Source organism: Macrosteles quadrilineatus, unplaced genomic scaffold (assembly GCF_028750875.1).
Source record: "Macrosteles quadrilineatus isolate MER2022 unplaced genomic scaffold, UCM_ALF_1.0 Scaffold_1__1_contigs__length_201487025, whole genome shotgun sequence".
NCBI classification, from domain to species: Eukaryota; Metazoa; Arthropoda; class Insecta; order Hemiptera; family Cicadellidae; genus Macrosteles; species Macrosteles quadrilineatus.
The window spans coordinates 3,969,717-3,996,585 of NW_026542594.1; the positions used below are offsets into that span (position 1 = coordinate 3,969,717).

Here is a 26,869-nt window from a genome sequence, read left to right on the forward strand (position 1 = left end):
AAGGACAAAGTCTGGATTTTACGTAAGTCAGTAACTATTAAATTTACTCTGAGCTAGGCCTATATTAAGCCTACACATCTAATTATTAAATACCAAATAAACTTTTTTAAATTAAACCTACTGTAAATTATACTAAGGATTGTTGAATGATCATGAATTTAGTAAAATTATTGTACTTGAATACATTCCTTAACAAATTTTCCTATTTTAGTTTGGTATCAATATTTTTCCAGGTTACACTCGTATTTAGCTTGTTTATAGAATTAGATTTAAAAAATAAATCACACGTACAAAAATGAAACATAAACCTTTTGAAAAATATCAGTCAGTTGAACCAAATTTAGAACCATTGTTTTTTAATAAATACTTTAAACTGTGGGACTCAATAGTTGCTCAAAATACGCATCCAAATACAACAAATGAACCCCCTTTGTAATGTTTAGTTGAAAGCTTAATGCACTGAAGCGCGAATTCCATGCGCTTCATGTAAAACTAGTTTCTCTATTGTAATATACGTTTCGTTTATATTATTGTTTGCAAATATCAAAATACGTTCGGAATAGCTTTTTTTTACTAATAAACGTCACTAAATAATATCCGTTGGGATGATAAATTACTATTTATAAAAATCTGTAAAGAACAATGCAAACAATTCTTTTGAATTTACAGTTTCAAAAATGTTTAACGATTACCCCTTTTCTTTTAAAAATGTTGATTTATAAAAAAAATAAGTTAAAGAAATACGTTATAAATGTAAACAGAAGTGTCCATGCCTTTCGGTTAGTATAATAGGTAAATATAATTTGGTAAAGTTAGGAAAATCAGTTGACACGGAACAGAATATAATAATGTGAAAATCCATTTTCTGAACCTGCTAGAGATTTTAGACATTGACTGATATTGTTATAGAAACTCAACTGATTAAAATTCCGTAAATTATTATTTGGCGTTAATTAAAATATTCTGGACCAGTGAATTTCAAACTATTGCTAGGTGGTCCGTAATGCAATTAATTTTATTAAAAGCTACACCAATAGAGCGGATTTTCACTTTCAAAACGACAACTTGAATAGAAACTGCAAATACATCTTTTGAAATTACGTTTGATGGGAAGGTAAAATAAATAGACAAAGATGTTACCTAAGGATTTTTTATATCTTTTAAAGTAATCGTAATTAATTCAGAATGATAAGTTGTTATTATAAGCGTTTCGTATCCTTTACATTTCTTACAGGGTATTTAACTAATTTAGTACCGTTGTGGTACTACCACTGGAAAAAGATATAGCGTTACAATAATATGTTTCCAACAATTTAATATTTATACTGAATGCTATAATAAACCATCTTCACGCACATTTGATGTTTATTAGATCAATATTTAATTTGAGTTACATATACGCTGCATTACAAGAACATAATGGCGGATTTTAAACGCAGATATTTTCCTTTGTAGACCACATGTACAGACACTCAACGTGTTCACAACATTTCAGATGTTCCGGAGCATTTGTAGCATTGCTGCACTGCAAACATTAAGACACATTTGTAGCATTACGTCAATTTATTTCAAAATATTATATATATAAATAGAAAACAATACAATGAGCAGCCTACGTAATTAGACAATTATTCAAACCCCTACTACACAAATATGTTGCAAATTTTTGTTTATAAACCAGGAATAGAACAATATTACAATACATGAATAAAATTAATAGCAACTAAGGATAAAACTTACAATGATTTTTAAAAAAAGTTCCACTAAATCCAGAAAATTCAAATTGATTCTTGACTTCCTAAATTGAGATATATTTAAATTACCTGTAAGCCCCTTGATAGACAGGCAAATGCTGGACAAAGTTGAAATGCCAACAACGACAATATCACTACAAGTAGAATAGACCGCAGCATGGCTCTGTCACCTACCTCCTCAGCTATGCAGTCACTGAAATGAAACGTTTGGTGGTTAAATGCTACAATAGGTCGTAAATTATTTGAGCTGATTCTTTCATTAACTGCTATTGTTATTAAAGTTTACTTAAGGTGCAGAGATCGATTACTTTCTACCATGTATCAGAATATTCATCTAGAAAACTTGTATACAACTATATTACCTGGTCATGTATTTTTTTCTTTTTGGCAGTAATGTCATAAGCATTCCTATTGATATCTATGTTAATCATGTGTTAACATGAATCATTTACACAGAATTTTCCATGTTTACCTATCAGTATAACCGTAATAGTGATAAATATCCGTCACTACATTACAGGCTGAATCTATACAGTAAAATATTTGTGGGAAGGTATGTTATCATTAAGGTAAACTTACGCTTTGTAGAGGATTCTCACAATTTTCATGTTGCATGTATAGTACCCTTAATGTGAAACTACAAGGACCAATCAAAGGACTCTTAAACCACCATGAACTGAGTGGGGTATTTGTTACCCTATGTAGTGTTCATAATTTTCTCTAAAAAATTAAATAATTATTTGCATATTATTTCTCTCTTTAATGCAGTTGTGAGAGGCAAACACGTTACATCTTCTACGCCTATCGTTTATCGCGATATTATGTATTAACACAGCAGATTTTCTCTAATCTGATCTATTAGTAGAATAGATTAAAGATTGTGTTTTGCTTGATTACACTTGTTCGTGATAAAATTAGGTGTTTAATTTGTTATTCAGACCTTTGATGTTCAATCAATTCAAAATTGTTATTGATCATTACACCACACCTAGGTACTTTGATGTTTGATGATTAATCTTTGATTCGTATTAATCTTTGTTGTTTATTCTCGTTGTAGATATGAGTATATACTAGTTAGTTTTAGTGAATTTCCCTTTAAAAAATAAGTTATTACCATAAGTGGCACGGTAAGACCTGGAGCCGGGACCGATATACTTTTTCATTTTGATCTCCATAGAGGCCATAAACACTATTCGTTCAAATGTTTAAATATGTATATATAAAAAGGTCCGGGAACGTGATAATTTAGGTATTTTTTCTTCGATTTTGACGAAATATTGTTTGAAGGTGTAAGGCAGGATAAACTTGAATGAGTTCGCAAACCAGCATGATCGGACCATGGGAACAGGACTTTACGGGGGGTTTTATGGGGCTATAAATGTTTTTTCTTTCATTTTTGACCCTTAAAACACAAAACTTTCCAATTTATCTCTAAACCATTTTAAAGAGCTTATCAAACAAATAATTTAGCATACCAAAGTGTTTTTGTTCAATTATTGGTTACAAAAAAATCAAAAACTGCAAAATTGAAATTTTTATGTTTTTTTTTATGGAGAATATTGTCAAATGTTGTAGTTTGCTTGTTTATGGAATTATTTTGATCAAAATTGGCAAATGTATTTATTTTATAGTAAGCTACAAATATTTTACTAAAACACACTTTATTCTCTGTAGCAGCAAATATAGGTACTCATTAAACCTAAAGTTATTTAAATAGATTTAATTTAGAATCAATTCAGGCAAATGGAAATTCGCTTAGTCTGCAGGTTTGCTGTGGCGGGATTATTTTTATAATCAACTTAATCTGATTAACACTCAATAAAGCACCTATAAATGTATTGATTCCTATAAATGTATTTAGCTGCAATGGAGGTTAGATAGGAAATACGAGTAGTATATATATAAAGTGACTCAATAGTAAATTTAAAATAAAACATCTGCATAACGAGTGGCCGGAGACCTATAAAAGGTGAATGTTTCAGTGCCTAACTCTAAACAACAGTTGGTTCGGGGTTGTTTTGAGGACGACGCACACTTAGTTAAAGATGCATGTGTTTATAATGATTATACATTTGTATAATTTTCAATACAATATAACATCAAAGGAAATTGAACCTTATAATAAAAAGTAGTGCTACATACACACATACTACTTAGTATGTTACAAAAACTGAAATGATGTTTTTGCATTTAAATGGTCTGTGTTATTTTTTTAATATTTTTGTCACCCCTGACCCAGGACAACCTTTTTAAGCGTTTGGACCGATTCTATAAAAATGAAGTTGACAACAGTTAAAACTAAAACGATCGTTAACTTTTCCAAGTAATTCATAGGGTTAATAAGTTAAATACCTACCTTAAAGATAACGTACCTTCCTACAAATATTTTACTGTACAGATTCAACCTGTGTAGTAATAGATGTGACGGATATTTATTACTATTACGGTGATACTGATAGGTAAACATGGGAAATTTTGTGTAAATGATTTCTTTTAACACCTGATCAAAATAGATATCAATAAGAATGCTTATTAAGTTACTGCTAAAAATAAAAAAATATGACCAGGAAATATGGTTGTATACAAATGTTCTAGATTAAATATTCTGAGACATGGTAGTAATCGATTTCTACACCTTAAGTAAACTTCAGTAACAATAGCAGTTGATAAAAAATCAGCTCAAATAATTTACGACCTATTGTAGCATTTAACCACCAAACGTTTCAGTTCAGTGACTGCATAGCTGAGGAGGTAGGTGACAGAGCCATGCTGCGGTCTATTCTACTTGTAGTGATATTGTCGTTGTTGGCATTTCAACTTTGTCCAGCATTTGCCTGTCTATCAAGGGGCTTACAGGTAATTTAAATCCTATACTCTAATATGAGAAATGTTTGCTTGTATGTATGTATGCTTGCTTGCACAAAGATCTCGAAAACGGCTCCGACGATTTTCTTCAAATGTTGTAAATAGTTTATTTCTGGCCTAAAAACAAGTTTACTGCGGTTAGAACTGCCAACAAAAATCTAATTACGTAGAAAAATAGAACTGAAAATCACATTTTTTTAACATTAGTCTTATGGGTTGCTAGGTAACCATGTTGGCTGAATTAAATAACAAGGAAAAAGTAAACAAAAGACTTGAAGTTGTAGCATGTGTTCATAATAAGCCAACTACCCACAGTATACTAGCAAATTACAAATACAGTACAAAAGGAAAAACATCCCTTGTTAATATTTAGCAAAGATTATACTGAAGATTACTCGATACATTGTAGTCAAGGGTAGCAGTGCGAAGTATGGGATCTGTTGATGACGATTAGATTAAGGTATCTGCAATCCTAAAATGCTATGGGAAGGGAAGGAAACAGGTCCGTGACGTAGGAAGTGGTGAAGGAAGTAGTAAAGGCAATCATAAAATGCTATGGGAATAGAGGGAAACAGCTCCGTGACGTAGAAAGTGATGAAGGAAGTAGTAAAGGCGAGCAGTCCGGAGTGTGGGGACTGTTTATGACGATAAGATTAGGGTATCTGCAATCCTAAAATGCTATGGGAAGGGAGGGAAACAGGTCCGCGACGTAGGGAGTGGTGAAGGAAGTAGTCAAGGCGAGTAGTCCGGAGTGTGGGAACTGTTTATGACGATTAGATTAAGGTATCTGCAATCGTAAAATGCTATGGGAAGGAAGGAAAACAGGTCCGCGGCGTAGGAAGTGGTGAAGGAAGCAGTCAAGGCGAGCTTTCCAGAGTGTGGGAACTGTTTATGACGATTAGATTAAGGGTATGGGCAAACCTAAAATACTATGGGAAGGGAGGGAAACAGGTCCGTGACGTAGGAAGTGGTGAAGGAAGTAGTCAAGGCGAGCTGTCCGGAGTGTGGGAACTGTTTATGATGATTAGATAAGGGTATGGGCAATCCTAAAATGCCCTGGGAAGGGAGGGAAACAGGTCCGTGACGTAGGAAGTGGTGAAGGAAGTAGTCAAGGCGAGTAGTCTGGAGTGTGGGAACTGTTTATGACGATTAGATTAAGGTATCTGCAATCCTAAAATGCTTTGGGAAGGGAGAAAAACAGGTCCGCGACGTAGGAAGTGGTAAAGGAAGTAGTCAAGACGAGCTGTCCTGAGTGTGGGAACTGTTTATGACGATTAGATTAAGGTATTTGCAATCCAAAAATAACTAATATAATGGTTTTAAATACCTTCAGTCACCAGTTCAAAATAGTCGGCTATTACGACCTAGGTTTCGGCACGAAGTTGTACCATCATCAGGCGGGTCAGTTTTGAGTGAAGGTATTTAAAACCATTATATTAGTTATTATAACCAGTTCAGGGGCAATCCCACATCTTATGATGTCGAAATTAGAAAAAAAAAAAAAAATTAATCTTAAAATGCTATGGGAAGGGAGGGAAACAGGTCCGCGACGTAGGAAGTGGCGAAGGAAGTAGTCAATGCGAGTAGTCCGGAGTGTAGGAACTGTTTATGACAATTAGATTAAGGTATTTGCAATCCTAAAATGCTATGGGAAGGGAGGGAAACAGGTCCGCGACGTAGTAAGTGTTGAAGGAAGTAGTCAAGGCGAGTAGTCCGGAGTGTAGGAACTGTTTATGACGATTAGATTAAGGTATCTGCAATCTTTAAATGCAATGGGAAGGGAGGGAAACAGGTTTGCAACGTAGGAAGTGGTGAAGGAAGTAGTAAAGGCGAGTAGTATGGAGCGTGGGAACTGTTTATGACGATTAGATTAAGGTGTCTGCAATTCTGAAATGCTATGGGAATGGAGGGAAACAGGTCAATGACGTAGGAAATGGAGTAGGACGTAGTAAAGGCGAGCCGTGTGGAGTTTGGGAATGGATTTATGTATCTCCAATACTAAGACTGCTTTCAGAGTGAACTAATGATTTTCTCCGAGCAAAGCTCGGTCCCCAGGTACTATATCTTAATTTAGGAAGTCAAGAATCAATTAGAATTTCGGATGTAGTATAAATTATTTAAAATCTGACCTAATTGAAACAGTTTGAAATTTGTATACTAAGTTGACTAATAATTTGCCTTATAAATAGTAATATTTTTAATATTTATTAATAGGGTATAAATTAATTAACCAAAATTTACAGTATATTTTTGTAGTACGTGTTTGAATGATTTTTAATTGCCTAGTCTGATCATATTAGTGTTTCGATTAACATAACGTATTTTTCCTACGGTTACCTGAGAAAGCAGGCTTCCGTGCACTGATAGCACGCAAAGTAGCTAATTGCTATATTTACTTACTTTTGCCGCACTCCAGTATTCCAAACAAACAACACAAAACAAAGTGCTTTTGTAAGGCACGTAATATGCTTGAAAATATGTTGGCAACACTTAAATATACAGCGATTATGATCAGCTAGTGCAGCGTTTAACAGCCTTTGAGTATTGATACCACGAATAACCTGTTGTTTCGTGTTAACATTCTATTTTCGCTCAACGCTTGCATTTAACCTAACATAAAAGTAGTTGTTTAGTGTATGAATAGTTATTTCTGTAACTAGGGACTCGTGTTACACATTATATTTTCCCTACAGTTAATATAAATCATAGAATTTATTAGTCTTTAAAACACTTAACAACACGTTTAGGTCAAATCCAAGCGTTAAACGAAATGGAAAACACTACAACAGCTGATCGTAGTTGTAATATCTTTAAGTATTGCCAAATTATTTGACGCGTACACGTGCCTAATAAAAGCACGGTGTTTTGTGTTGTTTGGTTGGAATAATGGTGTGCGGCAAAAAAGAGGGTAGCAAAAGTAGGTAAATGCAGCAGTTAGGAACTTTTTGTACTATACAATGTGAATAATGTATAATGTAAATATAATGTGTAACGTGAGCACAATGTGCCTTAGCTCTACTCAAGAACCCTTTCATGTACAAACATTTCCCTCATGTGCAGCAAAGTGCCACTTCGCCCACTTGTTACACAAATGACTATTTAAGTGATATGACGTAATAATTTAAATGTGTTCTATTGTTTTTTGCAGTGCAGCAATGTTACATCTGCCCCGGAACATCTGAAATGCTGTGATAACGTTGAGTGTTCCTACTTTTGGTCTACAAAGGAAACTAGATGTGTTTAAAATCCACCATTAGGTTCTTGTAATGCAGGGTATCTGTTACCAAATATTTGTTCACTGTAACCCAAATAAAATATTGATCTAATAAACATCAAATGTGTGTAAAGATGGTTTATTAAAGCATTTAGTATTATTTTTTTCCATTCAAATGCCTAAGGAATGACTGATTTTATAAAAGATTGACATGACTGCCATTTTGAAATTTTGTAATGAACCAAGATAATTAGCTCTCACATTATTTCTATTAACCTACATACAAAGTTTCATAAAGATTTGTTGGGAAAAGTCAAAGATAAAAGCGTTTATGTAAATGTTTATGTGAAAAATACAAAATGGTGGATCTTATTTTTGTATGTAGAATCCGGTTATGCATTGCGTGCTACGGATTTTTGTGAAACCCTGTACAGCAATGTGGTTCCTCTCTAAATTTAAATTTAAAAAAAAAAAATCTGCACTTTTCCTCTAGATACCACAGTTATTAATGCTTCTTATGCTACTAATACATGTACAAACAGATTTCAAATTTTTAAATACATTAAATGTAGGTTTTAACAATAGTGTTACATTTATTATTGTTATTTAGAAGCTCTCAAATAATGTGTGCTTGTTCTAGCTAATGCAGTCCTAGTTATAGTTTCAGTATTGATTGGATAGCCTCAGTAACGTGAATATCCAAATGGACACTTTTAGCGTGTACCAACCAATAGGAATAAGTGGTTACAGTGGTGTCATTTTAATTATATATTATAAGTCAATTTGTCAATTTGTCAACAAGTCTACAATTTTTAATTTTACAATTATTATTTTTGTCTTAAAAAAAAAATAAAAATAATCATATTACTAAGTGAAGAAACGTCTTCAATGCAAAGAAAGTTCTAAGAGTCTGAGATAAACATTATTGTTTTATACAGGGTGTTTCAGAATTCGTGTCGGATATTTTAGGGTATTGTTCCTGGGTAAGAAACAAATCCAAATAATATATTTAAATTGACCGGAAGTCCTTAGTTACTCACACAGCCGCCATTTTGTTTTTTCGCTTATTGACTGTTTTCTAAAAAGTGGTAAGAGATACGAAATTGAAACTTTGCAAAAACATTTATGACAACTAGACAAAGCTACGAAAAAATTATGAACATTTTTAAAATTCATAAAACAAAATGGCGGCCATTTAAAATTTTGTTTCTTAAATAACTCAAAAACCGTTGAGTTTACAAGAAATTTACAAGAATAACTTTTTTAAGAAAATTTGTAATATAATATATGTATTGTTAATAAATGTAATACTTTATTATTGTTTGAAATAATCTAAAATCGTTTAAAAATAACTTGCAAAGCGGACGAGAGACTGTTGCATTGTTGTGGCAGACTTAGTCCGCATGCCTCGGTATGCACTACATCTAACCTCCAGCGGTCACGTATTACTAAAGCTGCCATATCTCAGCTAATATTCATCCAATCTTAAAGTTTAAGGTGTCAATCGATTTGTAATTAAATTTTCTTAAAAAAGTTATTCTTGTAAATCTTTTGTAAACTCAACGGTTTTTGAGTTACTTTCGATTAATCAAAATGTTTAACTAAAGTTAATAACGACATTATTTTGCATACAATAGTTGTTGTCAATAATCATTGAACCTATAACTGGTATTTATAAAAAGTTTAATGGTTAATAGATCAGATATTAAAACAACAAACAACTCAAATATTAGGCTTCCAGAGCATTCTCAAATTTATTAAGCCTTGGAAAATCTTAATTTGTAACTTGAAAGCAGTTACTCTACTAAGTTGTAGCATATATATACCTGTTATCTGCACTATTATTATTATGATTATGAAATTTGGTATAAAGGTGTAAACCTATATTTATTCGAACGAGTTCGGGAACCTGCATGGTCGGACTATGGAAACGGGGGTTTATGGGAGGTTTTATGTGGTAAAAATAGGTTAAAATTTAGCAATTTCTTTCCAAACCATTTTGTAGAGCTTAAAAAAATAGTATATCGAAGCGTTGTTATGCGCCTAATCTTTACGGAGAAAATTGAAAGATATTGTAAATTTTAAATTCCCATGTTTTTCTTATGGAGCATAAGCATACTGTTATAGTTTCCTTGTTTATGAACATATTTTGATCAAATTTGAAAAATGCAATTTATTTTATACTTAAATATTAACAATTTACAAAGAAAACACTTTTTTACCCTCCGTGTTGTAGAAAACCTAAAAACTAATGCAATTTAAATAGGGAAAAATGTGATATTTTTAAGGAGACATTTTAGTGTAAATCCAATCAGGCAAATTGGAATTTCAGGTTTGCTGTGGCGGGGGTATATGTTTATTACCGTAAAAAATACTATGAAACAATCATTATATGTGTATTCCTCTTATTCATGACTCAGAATATTTATATAAAAGTATTACAGGCAAACCTATTCGGATTTATTTTACTGTTAAGATAATTATTTTTGTCATAATTTTATAGAAACATACTGTACATAAAGGTTTGTGCAACAACTATTATATTTAGGTACAATTTACTATACATCTTTCTTATAGATGTTGTGCTAAAACAGTGCTTTATTACAGAGAATGTCTAATCTATTTTATTGTAAAGGTTAATTTGAAATGTATCTTTGTTAAAAATAAGGGAATCCTCAAGTGAGCGCTCATTTGTAAACTATATTACTTATTTAGACTAGAACTTATTCAGTTATTCTTTGCTATATTTATAAAACAAATGCTTAAAGTAAAAAATAAATTCCACACTTTATCTTAAAACTGCACTTCAAAAGTACAATGAGTTGTAACTGTATGTTATTTAGACAAATCACTTAGTAGTAAGTTTGTGTCAGGCAAAAGAGTAAGTAGGTAATCTTCTTCATTGTAATTTACGCTAAAATTTACATTTAGATTATATCATTTATCCGACTACCTGCCTGACACTGCAGATTTTATCCAGATATTGAGGCAAAACTAAATTGTTTTAAAAATCTGAAGCTTTCTGGTTCACTGAATCCCAACCTTTATATTATACAGCCGGATGTGTAACTAGTAACGTATACTAATGTTTGGGCACTTCTAGATGAGCTAGAGACGTGAAATTTTCGGTGTTTTGAAGGTCTAGTGCCCAGACCCCCGGGAAAAATCCGAAAAGTGGCATTTTCCTCTTCCAACCCCCCCTAAATTAACGATTTCCCCCCCATGTTATTCTTATGGGAAATAACGTTGAAAAACACCAATTTTCGTACGCTCATCTGAACCGTTTAGAAACGTGCTAGAGACTTAGAATTTGCGTAGTATTGTACTATGGGATCTTAAATTATCGGTAATATCCTTAATAACCCCATTTTCAAAATTCTACCCCCCCAAAAAAAATTCCATAAAAATTTCGGTTTTCGGAAAAACATGTTTTTTTAAAACGGCTGTAGCTCGAAAACCGTAAGAGCTAGAATCGATTTGAGGAAAAATCGTGAGTTCGCAATTAAATTTTCTACAAGACAGTTTTCTCAGAGAAGGCGTCATATCGAAATTCGCACTCCTTCACCTTCAAAAAACGCTCTAACTCCAAAAATTGTGAAAATCCTCTATTTTTTTACGTGTTTTTAATTTTTAAAACGACTTTTCGTATATATATTTCTACTTTTTATGCTCCCAACATTTAAAGGAATGTCCCTAGAGTGACCTTCAATAATTTTAACCTAAAAAAAATTCAAAATGGCGGATTTTCAATAAAAAAGATCGTTTTTTAATGTATTTCTTATGGAGAATTAACATGCGTCGACAGGCAAACTAGACGTAAACGTCAGTAGGTGAAATATGGGCGTTTGGTGACAGAAAAAACATTTTTGTCACTTCTAGAGTAGCTAGGGAGCTGAAATTTTTGTTTAAAGGTTCGTCTGGGTACCAAACCACCCAGAGAGTCCCAAAATTTAGTTTTTCCAACTGAAACCCGCCAAAAGAAATCCCGTAAAACCCTAGTTTTTTTGGGAAAAACATGTTTTTTAAAAACTGCTGTAGCTCGAATACGGTAAGAGCTAGAATCGATTTGAGGGAAAATCGTAGGTTCAGAATTAAATTTTCTACAAGACAGTTTTCTCAAAGAAGGGGTCATATCGAAAATTTGACTCCTTCACCTTCAAAAAACGCCCTAATTCGAAAAATTGTAAAAATTCTTGATTTTTTGGTGTTTTTAATTTATAAAACGACTTTTCGTACATATATTTGTACTTTTTATGGTCTTAACGTTGAAAAGAAAGTCCCTTGAGTGACCTTCTATAATTTTAATTTTGAAAATTCTCGATTTTCTTACGTGTTTTTAATTTTTAAAACGACTTTTCGTATATATATTTCTACTTTTTATGCTACCAACATTGAAAGGAAAGTCACTAAAGTGACCTTCTATAATTTTAATTTACGAAAAAAATTTATAATAGCGAATTTTCAATCAAAAAGATAAATTTTAACGTATTTTCTTATGGAGAATTATCATGTTTTGACAGGCATGTTTGGGCACTTCTAGACGTGCCAGGGAGATGAAATTTGGCACGCACGTGGGTCTTTGGCCTAACCACTCAGGAAAATTCCGAAAAGTCGAATTTTTCCTGTCAACCCCCTCTAAATTACCTATTCCCTCCCCATGTTATTCTTGGGGGAAATAACATTGAAAAAAACCTACTTTCGTACGCTCATCTGAACCGTTAAGAAACGTGCTAGAGACTTGAAATTTTGTAGTTTTGTAGTACGGGATCTTACATTACCGGTGAAATTCGTATAAACCATTTTCAACATTCAACCCCCCCAGCAAAAAAAATTCATTAAAATCCTCGTTTTTGGAAAAACACGTTTTTTTCAAAACAGCTGTAGTTTGAAAACGATAAGAGGGATTTGAGGGAAAATCGTAGGTTCGGAATTAAATTTTCTACCAGCCAATTTTCTCAAAGAAGGTGTTATATCGAAAATCTTACTCCTTCACCTTCAAAAAAACGCTCTACTTCCAAAAATTGTGAAAATTCTCGATTTTTTTAGATGTTTTTGATTCTTAAAGCTACTTTTCGTACATATATTCGTACTTTTTATGGTCCCACCGTTGAAAAGGAATTCCCTTGAGTGACCTTCTATAATTTCAACGTACTGAAAAATTTATAATGGCGGGTTTTCAATCATAAAGGTAGTTTTTAACTCTTTTTAACGTATTCCTAATAGAAAATTAACATGCTTATACACGCAAACAAGATCTAAATGTAAGTAGGTGAATTATGGATATTTAGACCAATCCCATTCTAACCCCTCCCTCTTTCATCCCCATTAATAAAATTTTACCATTAGCAACAGGGTGCAGTACTATTATTTTTCTAAATTTATGACAATAGCTGATATAAAGGTGAGTGAGCGTAGCGAACGAGCTAACCTGAAGGCAAGTGAGCGCAGTGAATGAGCTGCAACCTAAAAGTGAGTGAGCGTAGCGAACGAGCTAACCTGAAGGCAATTGAGTGCAGCGAACGAGCTCCAACCTAAAAGTGAGTGAGCGTAGCGAACGAGCTAACCTGAAGGCAAGTGAGCGCAGCAAACGAGCTCCAAACTAAAGGTGAGTGAGCGTAGTGAACGAACTTCAACCAGGATATGATTGAGCCACGCGTTTAGTTTAATTTTTTCCCATCTTCACCCCAAATTCGTGTTTAAACCTGAAATTTTACCTTATTTTCCCTATTTTTGGTGATTTTTACTGCGCAAGGGGTCCATTCTTCATGCCGATAATTTTTCTCAACCCCCCGCCCCCGAAGGGGGCCTAAGATTATTTTAAAATATTATTTTACCTCACTCTAACTCCCAAGACTTTATACCGATGCTTATTGATGTGAAGAAAGTTTTAGAGGTTGAGACTAAGCAAATTTAAAATATCATAGCACCGGCCCTACATCGAGACTCTTACATGTCAAGACTGGTTTGGTTTGCACTAAACAACCCCTTTATGGAATACTTCGCAACTGCCAAGTTATCACTACGTCTTTTACGCAAAAATGTTTCCGGACAACATCCTGTCCCCCGTGAACATTTCTCATCACGGCTACTATTAAAAGGGGGCCTGGCACTGACCCCCAACCAAAAAAGGGGGCCTGGGGGCGGAGCCCCCAGCGAGCACAAGGCGAGTCCCAACCTTTATATTATACAGCCGGATGTGTAACTAGTAACGTATACTAATGTTTGGGCACTTCTAGATGAGCTAGAGACGTGAAATTTTCGGTGTTTTGAAGGTCTAGTGCCCAGACCCCCGGGAAAAATCTGAAAAGTGGCATTTTCCTCTTCCAACCCCCACTAAATTAACGATTCCCCCCCCATGTTATTCTTATGGGAAATAACGTTGAAAAACACAAATTTTCGTACGCTCATCTGAACCGTTTAGAAACGTGCTAGAGACTTGGAATTTGCGTAGTATTGTACTATGGGATCTTAAATTACCGGTAATATCCTTAAAAACCCCATTTTCAAAATTCTAACCCCCCAAAAAAAATCCATAAAAATTTCGGTTTTCGGAAAAACATGTTTTTTTAAAACGGCTGTAGCTCAAAAACCGTAAGAGCTAGAATCGATTTGAGGAAAAATCGTGAGTTCGAAATTAAATTTTCTACAAGACAGTTTTGTCAGAGAAGGCGTCATATCGAAATTCGCACTCCTTCACCTTCAAAAAACGCTCTAACTCCAAAAATTGTGAAAATACTCTATTTTTTTACGTGTTTTTAATTTTTAAAACGACTTTTCGTATATATATTTCTACTTTTTATGCTCCCAACATTTAAAGGAATGTCTCTAGAGTGACCTTCAATAATTTTAACCTACAAAAAAATTTTAAATGGCGGATTTTTTATAAAAAAGATTGTTTTTTAATGTATTTCTTATGGAGAATTAACATGCGTCGACAGGCAAACTAGACGTAAACGTCAGTAGGTGAAATATGGGCGTTTGGTGACAGAAAAAACATTTTTGTCACTTCTAGAGTAGTTAGGGAGCTGAAATTTTTGTTTAAAGGTTCGTCTGGGTACCAAACCACCCAGAGAGTCCCAAAATTTAGTTTTTCCAACTGAAACCCGCCAAAAGAAATCCCGTAAAACCCTAGTTTTTTTTGGGAAAAACATGTTTTTTTTAAAATGCTGTAGCTTGAATACGGTAAGAGCTAGAATCGATTTGAGGGAAAATCGTAGGTTCAGAATTAAATTTTCTACAAGACAGTTTTCTCTAAGAAGGGGTCATATCGAAAATCTGACTCCTTCACCTTCAAAAAACGCCCTAATTCGAAAAATTGTAAAAATTCTTGATTTTTTGGTGTTTTTAATTTATAAAACGACTTTTCGTACATATATTTGTACTTTTTATGGTCTTAACGTTGAAAAGAAAGTCCCTTGAGTGACCTTCTATAATTTTAACATACTAAAAAATTTTAAATGGCGGGTTTTTATTCAAAAAGGTACTTTTTAACGCTTTTTTTTAACGTATTCCTTATAGAAAATTAACATGCTTATACACGCAAACGAGATCAAAATGTAAGGAGGTAAACTAGGAGTACGCTCCGAAGTCACGTATGAGAATGAACGAAGACCATATCATACATACAAACAATTTGCCAACAATAACCATATTATTATCAGCTGATTAAGCAGGATGGTTTATGACAAAGCCAACCTTGGTCCAAGGTCATAAGGCAGGTTTGATATTGATCAAATCCACAAAGGGAACAGGTAAATATTCCCAGTTTCTGCAATGTATAATCAAAGAATATTTCAATGTGTTACAAAAACAGCAATTGTTCTAATATGCTGAGTAATAGTAATATAGGTTTCACAATCTATCACCAGGAGCTGTACCATTTTCAAATACCAATGCTGTAGCAAACCTGCAAACTAAGCGAATTTCCATTTACCTAGCTGGATTTTTACTAAAATATTCCCTTACAATTGTAAGATTTATTTCATAGTACCTGGGGACCGAGCTTTGCTCGGGGAAAATCATTAGTTTACTCTGAAAGCAGTCTTAGTATTGCAGATACATTAATCCATCTCAAACTCCACAATGCTCGCTCTTACTACTTCTTTCCCATAGCATTTTAGGATTTCAGATACATTATTGCAAATGCCACATAGTTCCCACACTCTGCACTGCTAGCCTTACTACTTCCTTTACCATTTCCTACGTCATGGGCCTGTTTCCTTCCCTTCTCATAGCATTTATGTATTACAGAATGATACATTAATCTAACTAACACAATGGTTCCCACACTCAGCGATGCTAAACATTACTACTTTCTACACCACTTCCTACTTCGTGGACCTGTTTTCATATTATTCCATAGCATTTTAGTATTTTAAATACATTAATCTAATTGCCCCAAACATTTCCCACACTCCGCACTGCTAGTATTTACTACTTCTTTCACCATTTCCTATGTCATGGACATGTTTCCATCCATTCTCATAGCCGATGGATATGAGTACCATTCTCATAGTGGATTTATGTATTGCAGATACATAAATCTAACTGTTACAGACGGTTTCCAGTTCCCACACTGCTCGCCATTACTACTTCCTTCAGCACTTCCTACGTCGCGGACCTTTTTTCCTCCCATCCCATAGCATTTTAAGATTGCAGATACTTATTCTAATCGTCATAAATAGTTCCCACACTCCGGACTGCTCACCTTTACTACTTCCTATGTAGCGGACCTGTTTTACTCCCTTACCATAGTATTTTAGGATTGCAGATACCTTAACCTAATTGTCATAAACAGTTCCCACACTCCGGACTGCTCGCCTTTACTACTTCCTTCACCACTTCCTACGTCGCGGACCTGTTTTACTCCCTTACCATAGTATTTTAGGATTGCAAATACCTTAATCTAATGGTAATAAACATTTCCCACACTCCGCACTGCTAGCATTTACTACTTCTTTCACCATTTCTTATGTTGTGGCACAGAAAACGTACTACTATAACCCAGAATGCCAACCGCATGGTAAAAAGCATTAAGCGGTTTGAGAGAGCTTTGCCTGTCAATCCGTAGGCAGCGCCACCAGCGTTGCCATGCAATAGCATAGCAACGCTGGTGGCGCTGCCTACGGATTGACAGGCAAAGCTCTCTCAAACCGCTTAATGCTTTTTACCATGCGGTTGGCATTCTGGGTTATAGTAGTACGTTTTCTGTGGTTGTGGACATGTTTCCATCCCTTCTCATAGGATTTCAGTATTGCAGATACATAAATCTAACTGTTACAAACGGTTTCCAGTTCCTACACTGCTCGCCATTACTACTTCCTTCAGCACTTCCTACTTCTCGGAACTTTTTTCCTCTCTTCCCATAGCATTTTAAGATTGCAGATACCTTAATCTAATGGTCATAAACAGTCCCACACTCCGGACTACTCACCTTTACTACTTCCTTCACCAATTCCTACGTCACGGACCTTTTATCCTTCCTTCCCATAGCATTTTTAGATTGCAGATACCTTATTCTAACCGTCATAAATAGTTCCCTCACTACGAACTGCTCGCCTTTACTACTTCCTACGTAGCGGACCTGTTTTACTCCCTTCCCAAAGCATTTTAGGATTGCAGATACTTTAATCTAATCATCATAAACAGTTCCCACACTACGGACTGCTCACCCTTACTACTTTTTTCACCACTTCCTACCTCACAGACCTGTTCTCCTCCCTTCCCATAGCATTTTAGGATTGCAAATACCTTAATCTAATGGGCATAAACAGATCCAACACTCCGGACAGCTCGCCTTTTCTACTTCCATCACCACTTCCTACGTAGCGGACCTGTTTCCTTCCTTTTCTATAGCATTTTAAGACTGCAGATACTTTTATCTAATCGTCATAAACAGTTCCCACACTCCGGATAGCTCGCCTTGACTACTTCCTTCACCACTTCCTACATCGCGGACCTGTTTTTCTCCCTTACCATATAATTTTAGGATTTCAGATACCTTAATCTAATCATAATAAACAGATCCCACACTCCGTACTGCTCGCCTTTTCTACTTTCTACGTAGCGGACCTGTTTTACTCCCTTCCCATAGCTTTTTAGGATTGCAGATACCATAATCTAATCGTCATAAACAGTTCCCACACTCCGGACTGCTCGCCCTTACTACTTCCTTCACCACTTCCTATCTCATAGACCTGTTCCCCTCCTTTCCCATAGCATTTTAGGATTGCAGATACCTTAATCTAATTGTCATATCAGATCCCACACTCCGCACTGCTAGCCTTTACTACAATGTATCGAGTAATCTCCAGTATAATCTTTGCTCAATAGTAACAAGTGATGTTTTTCCTTTTGTACTGTATTTCGTAATTTGCTAGTATACTGTAGGTAGATGCCTTTATAAACACATGCTACAACTTACAAGACTTTTGTTTAATTTTTTCTTGTTATTTAATTCAACTAACATGGTTACTTAGCAACCCATAAGACTATTGTAAAAAAAATGTGACTTTCAGTTTCATTTTTCTACGTAATTAGATTTTTTTGGCAGTTCTAACTGCAGTAAACTCGTTGTAAGGACAGAAATAAATTATTTACAACATTTAAAGAAAATTGTCAAAGCCATTTTTGAGATCTATCTGCAAGCAAGCATACATACATACATAAATACATACATACATACATACATACAAGCAAACATTGCTCATATTAGAGTATAGGATTTAAATCACTTTATTTTAATGAGTAATTAGGTTTGCTGATACAGAAAATGAAACCACATTTGTTTTTGTATTGAAATGTTCATAGCTTAGTATGAAATAAACAAAATTGCTAAATCTGATTAAAATATATCAATAAACAAGTAAACAACACTTTATTTATTCTTCGTAAGAATAACATGGAAATTTTAAATTTAATTTTTTTTATTATCTCCGTAACACAAAACCAATATCTCTGTAAACCTTTGAACAATATCTCCGTAAGTTAAACCGTTAGGCATAAAATAACGCTTCAATTTATTTTCTCTTGTAAGCTGTACAAAATGATCTGGTAAGAAATTGTTAAATTTTGTGTTTCAGGGTCAAAAATGGGAAAACCCAACTTTTACCCCATAAAACACCTTAAGCTGGGTTTTCCTAGACGCGGAGTCGGCCAGCGGAGAGCGGACAACGGAGAGCGGAATTGAAATTAACATGGCATTCCGCTCCGCTGCTAGGAAAACAGTAACATTAAATTACCTAAGACAAGCTGAGTCCGCTCTCCGTTGTCCGCTCTCCGCTGGCCGACTCCGCGTCTAGGAAAACCCAGCTTTACCATATAAACCCCCATTCCCATAGTCTGATCATGCTAGGTCACAAACTCGTTCAAATAAACATAGGTTTAGAGTTTGTACAAAATTTTCTTAAAATTGGATCATTTTTGCTTGAGTTATTGCACTAAGTGACACACACACACATATATATATATATATATATATATATATGCATTAGAACGGGTGTTGTTAGCCTCTGGGGACCTCAGAACGAAAAAGTAAATCGGTCCCAGGTCTAGGTCTTACCATGAGCCATACGGTAGTAGTTTATTCCCTATAGGGGAAATTCGCTAAAATTATAAATAATTATCATACTGCAACCTACTGGTAATTTTGTTATGTGAATGACTAAACAAAATGTTTAACAGGAGAGGGATACTTATAAAACTTAAATATTTTGGATTAATATTCTACATTATCATTAGATGACAATACATGAATATGTAGGTTCTGAATATCAAGTATATTTTTTTACACTGCAACCTCACAACCAACCAGCCCATTGCAGAGTACTGCCAGATGGTTGACACTCTGGAGGATGAGATACTGAACATCGATGGTGGCGTCACTGTTTGCGAGAATTTCATTGCAAGGTGGAGTGGGAACAAGGATGATGTTTTCACCGTTTGTTGCCCCCTGGGAATGGAGAGGCAGTTCCTGACATCTCTCTGGCATTGAAAGCCTTAGCCTACCGTATGGGGGACTGGCGAGTCTCTGAAGACTACTCTGCAAGCAACCATCAGTCTATCGTCTTCCAGAAACACACTAAGCCACCTCAGTGCACCTGTCCTGAATTTGTCCGACCACTTTTCAGGGTTACATAAAAAATTAAACTGTTGGGGACATTGGAATTCCCTAATTTTGTGCCACTTGGACAATGCGTCCCCCTTTCTTCAACATTTGACCACTCGATGCTAATGATTTCTACCCCTGCTGCCAGCCGAACCCAGTTTACTGCTGGACAACTAAGATTACGTAACTCAGGAGAATATGGATTTGACTCCAACGAGCAGCGCAGCATTCCAGAAACTGGCCTGAAGCTAATGCTAGATTGGCAGAGCACCAGGCCGCGCTCCATCACAACCTACGGCAATGGAACGCCACCTCAATTGCCGTAACTGCTGTCATCGACATGTTGTTCTAAAGTACCCAGCGTGACCAGCATTGGAATTCCCTATATAGCCTATGGGAAATTCACTAATGCCACACCTATCAAATAGCATAGGAACCAAACAAAAAAATCATAACTTCTTGATCAGCATTGTACGTGTTATTAAATTTACAGAAAGCAAATAAAAGAAACGTCTTATAACACTTAAAACATATATTTACGCTTATACTGTTACTCACAAGACAGTAAATATACAAAAAAGATGGTAAGTGGTGACCGATTTCTAATCAGACCCAATTCTTTTATTTACTTTCCGTAAAAAAAATCATACAATTGTTTTGAATAATTTATAGGCCCCAAAACTTAATAATCATTATTATGATAATAATATTAATAATAAATAATATAACAGGGAATAATTATAATAATCTATAAACTTACGGGGAACAATATGGGTTTACCTGTAACATCCCTTTTCCAGCAGTCCCACTTTATTGATTTTTACAATTGATGTGACATTTCATAGCTTGGTAGGTAATTTTGTATTATACAGAGGCCACTATTTTTACAGCGCACTGTGGTGGTTAGGTTAGGTTGGGTTATCATACATTTGTTTTTTTTTTTGTAGGACTTTTCACGTTTTGTTATGAATTAAGTGATGGCAGATTAGTCGTAAAAAAATTATGATATAACCCAACCTAAGATAACCACCGCAGCGCACCGTATTTGGGTGGCCTCCGTATAATACGAAAGTACTCAAACTTTTTCTACAAAGCTACGAAAATTGCGCTTTTGCTTTAGTCTACCATTGAGTTGGCTATGTTTCCTGTTCCTATTTTTTTTTTTGTCATTTTGCCAGAGGGAGTAAGTTGTAATGTGAGTTTAATATTGCAGTTGGGTGTTCAAGAGTTGTGTGAGAGTGTTGTGAAAGAAATGGAAACACCTATAGGACTAAGAAAAATTGCAAAGAAGATCCTGATTAGGCCCAATATTTAAAGTTCATGCAAATGTCTAAAGTAAAATTTAGCTACTGCAACTGATACTGCCTCGTATATAGAAATCAGACAAGGTTATGAAACATGCAAAGCCTGCAAATTTACGCTGAATATCACCGATATTTAGCAACCTAGGCGACTCATAGTTTAAAGTTGTCTGAGTTCTCTTTTAAAATAAGTTAATTATCATTTGACTTTACCCATTAACAATCGTATGTTTTGAAAACTTCTAGGCCTAGATTTTTAATTACCATATCTGTTGGCCACATCAGTTCAACTTTTACAGACATTTTCACATAACTTAAAACACACAACTGACTATGCCCAAATCATCTTTGAAAGTTGTATAAAAGTGTAAATCTTATCCAATGTGTAAAAGTTTGGAATTTTGAGTATTTGAAGTTATGAGTTTGAAAATGTGGACTAAAAGGTAGATTTTCAACTGAGCAGATATCTACCCTCCTATGTAAAGTAATTAATTAATTAATAATTAACTTAAAGTAAAAAAGTGTTGGTAATTTCGTATTTAATAACTACAGTATGTAACATATCTACAGTACACAGTAATTCAAAGCTTTTAGTTAAAGTTCTCATTAGTAACATTTCTGTTACCGGTAGTAACAAATCCTCCTTACAGTAGACTCCCTCTTATCCGAACTCCTAGGGACCGAGGCAAGTCCGGATAACGGGTTTTCCGGTTAAGCCGACGTCCCCAAAAACTCATTAAAACGGACCGTTTACAGTGATATTCAACTTAAATTTAGGAGAGCATTGTATTTTGCAAATTGTATTCAGCATGTGATAACTGTTCTCAAATCTTTCCCACGAGAACAGTCGTTTCAGTACCGGCTACTTCCTGCCGATCTAGTCCGGTTAAACCAATGTCCTGATAAAAATTGTCCGGTTAAAGAGATGTCATTTCTGTCGAGTGTAGTCCGGTTAAAAGATGTCTGGAAAAGAGGGAGTCTACTGTACTGTTAAAACTTAATATTAATTGGGCTATTTGAGGAATCTGAGTAATAGGCCTACAGTCGGGAAATCTGAGAAATATAGTTGGGAAATCTGTGATTACAATTAATGTGAAAAATTAAAATTGTGTCCCCCTCCCAAAGTTTTTTTTTTGTACGACACCCCTGGCTAACTCTCACTGTCAATAACGAATTGCCAGCAACTGCGATCACCCAAAACACAGCACTGATTCGCAAGCGAGTTTGGCAAAACCGCTGCTAATATCAACCATGTTCAAAGTTACCAGCGAGCGTTTTGCGTGAAGCTAAAGCAAAATGCTAGGAAAGTGATCACACAGGGTTTGGGGTTCACCAGCACTTGGACGACAAGTTCAGGTGTTTCATTTGTTCGACTAAACCGTTCAGATGAGGGTAGGCTACTATCAATAAGTTTAATCTTTTTATCACTATGGTAGGCTTAGGCCTAACAGGTTCACCACTACAGTAATGGTAGCCTATTATTTATCCCATTACATAAAATTATGCCAACCACAACTACTTATGATATTGCTGTGTACAGGTATTGCCAATCTATGTTATTCCTTAATTGCTAATAGAAGTTGGGAATTTCTTTCACCTAAACTGATTCCCAGAAGTGTGTGACCTGTCACAGGCTGGGCAAGGTCATATTTAATTATGGAATATATTACAGTCCACTCTTGGTAATTCAAACACTTGATAATTCAAAACTTTCGGTAATTCAAAATGAAGGCTCAGTCCCTAGAGAATCTCTCAATATTTCAAATTTTTACCATGCATTTTGATACACTCGATATTTCAAAGTCCATATAGAGGGCAGGTCAATTTGTAACACGCAGTAATTCGAAGTTTCGTCGGAAAAACACTCTATAATTCGAAGTAACTCAGTAATTTTAAGTTTCGTCGGTTAACACTCTATAATTCGAAGTCATGCTGTAATTCGAAGTTTCGTCGAAAAAACACTCTATTAATCAAAGTCACGCAGTAATTCGAAGTTTAGTCAGCAAAACACTCTATAATTCGAAGTGATCTCTTCCTGTTATAACAGGAAAGTATACAGTACAGTACATCCTGTTCCCATGGTAGGCTAGTGTTGGACGTTTTGATGTTTGTTTAGTTAGAGCAGTAGTCTGAGTTAGTTCGCTGACTTGTTTTTCTAAGTTGGCAATCCGATCTCTAGATTGCGCGACATCTCCTTGAGCACAAACGTAATTGTCGACAGCTGATAGTTCAGCTATTGGGGAAATATATAGCGCTAAATAACAGATTTCTTTGCAACTACAGTAACTGAAAAATAAGCCGTTGATTGTTTTAAAACGTACTAAAATACGGTATGATGTTTTATTGTAACGTGCTGTACCCTTGTATGTATTTAACAAATGAACTCTCTGTAATTCAAATGGTTTATTTTTCTCCCGATAAATCAAACTCTTGATAATTCAAAACTCTTGATAATTCAAATTTTTATGCTTGGCCCACCAATTTCGAATTATCAAGAGTCTACTGTAAATGGTTGCTTAGTAGGCCTAAGGCATATTATGTTAAAGAAACACAATTAGGCTACATACAACTTATCGAGGACCTACCATTTAGGCTACAAAAACAAAATAGCCTAGACCTATGCAAGTTATCTTACCAATTGGCTATTAACAGATATTTCTTTTGCTAAACTTCATCCGGCAAAGGTACATCATTGATCCAATGCAAACCCTTATTAAAAATTAACAATAGGTACTACTTAGAATCGCTTATTTAGACCCAGCAGGAATAATCAGCAAACGACTCATTTTCTCTTTTCCCCATCCATCAGTAAGCTTACAGTATAATAATACCGTATATTCATGGTGATACAAGCCAGTTTAAAACCAAGAAATAGGTAATGTGGAATTCTGTGGTAAATTTTTTTGTAACTCTCGTCACATGAATTTTTATCAACTTAGGTGAATTACGGACGCTTAAAGCCTGCACCTACTGTAAGGTTCCATAAAGGGATCCCTATACCTAACCTATGCTATTTTCCCAACTTAACTTATAACTTTTTAATCAGTTAGGATAGTGCCTGCATTGTTTAAATCCAAATTAAGCTCCAACTATCGATGCTAAAGCCAAATTAAATTGGATTCAAAGAGAAGGGTACAGTTCCACAGAGAATCTGCAATACTTATCATTGGATTAAATATCAATACACCCTAAATCGATTAAGTTATAATTCGGTTCAATATTAATATTGCATCAAATTTAATTTTCCTACAGTCACCTGACAAAGTTGCCTTCCTTGCTCTGATTATAGCACAGAAAGCTGCTTAGGATTACTACATCTAACTTGCCACACTTTTTTTGTTGCCACACACCAGTAGCCTATTCCAACCAAACAACACAAAACAGCGTGTACGCTTGAAAATAAGTGGGCAACACTTAAAAATATTGCGATTACGATCAGCTAGTGCAGCGTGCATGTTTTTCCCATTTCGTTCAATTTTTGGATTTGATTTAACATAACATAAAACGCAGAAGATAAGCGTCCAGTAACCGGACGTGGATTAGGCATCCGGCAGTTACTGTCATAACATTTAACCTAACCAACCAAACTTGCTGAGAATGAAAAAATCTAATGAAGGTAAAATTCTGTTCATAAAATACAATTATAAATGAGAAAAATTCTAACTAAAGATGAACAGTTAAGAAGAAAATTGCATTCTAAGCTAAATCTTTGACAAAAAGTTAAAGTTACCAATGGGATTCGAGCCAGGGACCTCTTGCATATCAGCCGAGCACTCTATCCACTACACCACGAACACCGATGGCAGTACATCGTATCGTTGTGGAAATGGCGTTCCGGGCCCCCACAACCCAGTGTCGTCACTGCCGGACGCCTAATCTATGTCCGGTTACCGGATGCGTATCCTCTGTGAACCTAAAAACGTGTGGCACAGTGATTGAAAGACTAATCATTTATGCTTTATAGCCTAGTTACTGTAGGAAATATATAATGTGTAATGTGTATGCAAACTGTCTTTCATGCACTCAAAATACTTTCCATACTCGCCTATAGCTAGTGCCAAAACATTTCCCAAATAACTATTTCCCATAGGCCTATGATTTAAATAACCCCCACCGCAGAAAACCTGCAGATTAAGTGAATTTCCATTTGCCTGATTGGATTTACTCTTAAATAGCTCCTTAAAATATCACAATTATGTTACAGTAGGCTTATTCCCTATTTAAATAACATTGGTTTAGTGAGTCTACTTAGGTTTGCTGCAATCGGGAGGGTACGGTAAAACTAAAAAAGTGTTTTTGTATGTTTATTCTCCATGAGTAGGCCTAATGAATATTTTTTATTTAGTTTTTTTAAATTTTCTCTGTAACCTTTATGCCCATAATAACGCTTTAGTATAAACTTAGGCCTACTAAATTGTTTGTAAATAAAATTGTATGTTTCAGAGTCAATAAAGGAAAAACCCCAATTTCACCCAATAAAACCCCCATAACCCCTGTTCCCATAGTTTGATCATGCTGGTTCGTGAACTCGTTCGAATAGATGCATACCATATTTCATCAAAGTGGATCATTTTTGCCTTGAGTTATCGTGTTATCGGACACACATAAAAATGAATTCGAACGAATGGTGTTTTTGGCCTCTAGGGACCTCAGAATGACAAAGCAAATCGGTCCGGGTGCATGTCTCAGGTCTTACCATGAGTACTACAGCATTTTGCTTATTCCGTATAATGGGAAATTTGCTTCAAAAATAGGCTTAAGATAACAAAAACATTTAACTTAAAATAGCCTAATAAAGTTGTTTCTTTTTGATCATTTTTGTAAATTTTTATGTCTAAAAAAGAAAGAAATTACTACATTTCGGAACACTAAGTTGATTTATGAGGTCTAGTCTCATAACTAATCATATCAATAAGTTTTGGTTATTGTTTCTGTATTTTTAAGTTAACTTTCATGAAATATATTTTGTTTTTTATTCAATAACTTACTTAGTGAAGTTAGGCCTAGTTTCATTTACAAAACATCAATAAAAACTCTAATTCACTTAACTCAGATAGATGTTTACATTAATTTAACAGCAATACAAATTTACACAGCAATACAGTTTATAACTCGATTCAATGTTTAAATTGGGAACATTTTTGGCTGCACTTTAGCATCTGTCCTACACTCATTCGAATGCAAATTATCAATAGGCCTAAGTATATTGATTATTTTATTTGGTTAATTAGGTTAGGCTAACCAAACTTGATATATAAAATGAAGTACCGGTAGGCCCTACATAAGAAATAATTGATATATTCATTTGAATGAGTGTAGGACAGATATTTTAACTTACTTAAGTGCAGCAACAATTTTTAGTAGGTACTTAGCGATATAAGTTTTTAAACCGAATAATAATCGCTACAAAAGTTATCAATATTACAACCGAATAAGATAGGCCTAAGTTATAAATCACATTTACAGGTCCTCTGCGGAACTGTAAGTTAACTCACCCTAACCAAAGAGAGTTTTAAACTAACTTGTGCATTTCAACCGATTAAATATAAATTGCATTTGTAGGTCCTTTGCGGAACTTAAGTTAACTTACCCTACCGTACCCAAAGAGAGTTTTAAACTAACTTATCCA

General features: G+C 34.8%; 2 long non-coding RNA genes across 2 annotated transcripts; one reads left to right on the plus strand and one right to left on the minus strand.

Moving 5' to 3' along the window:
• Positions 1–1,298: 1,298 nt before the first annotated feature.
• Positions 1,299–2,036, minus strand: LOC128983660 (uncharacterized). The gene is made up of 2 exons (XR_008489886.1): positions 1,824–2,036; positions 1,299–1,525 (listed from the first exon to the last, which is right to left on the minus strand). It is a non-coding gene; the product is annotated as an uncharacterized LOC128983660 (long non-coding RNA).
• A 2,429-nt stretch (positions 2,037–4,465) lies between these two features.
• Positions 4,466–7,980, plus strand: LOC128984108 (uncharacterized). Its single transcript, XR_008489979.1, has 2 exons — positions 4,466–4,610; positions 7,768–7,980. It is a non-coding gene; the product is annotated as an uncharacterized LOC128984108 (long non-coding RNA).
• Positions 7,981–26,869: the final 18,889 nt, after the last annotated feature.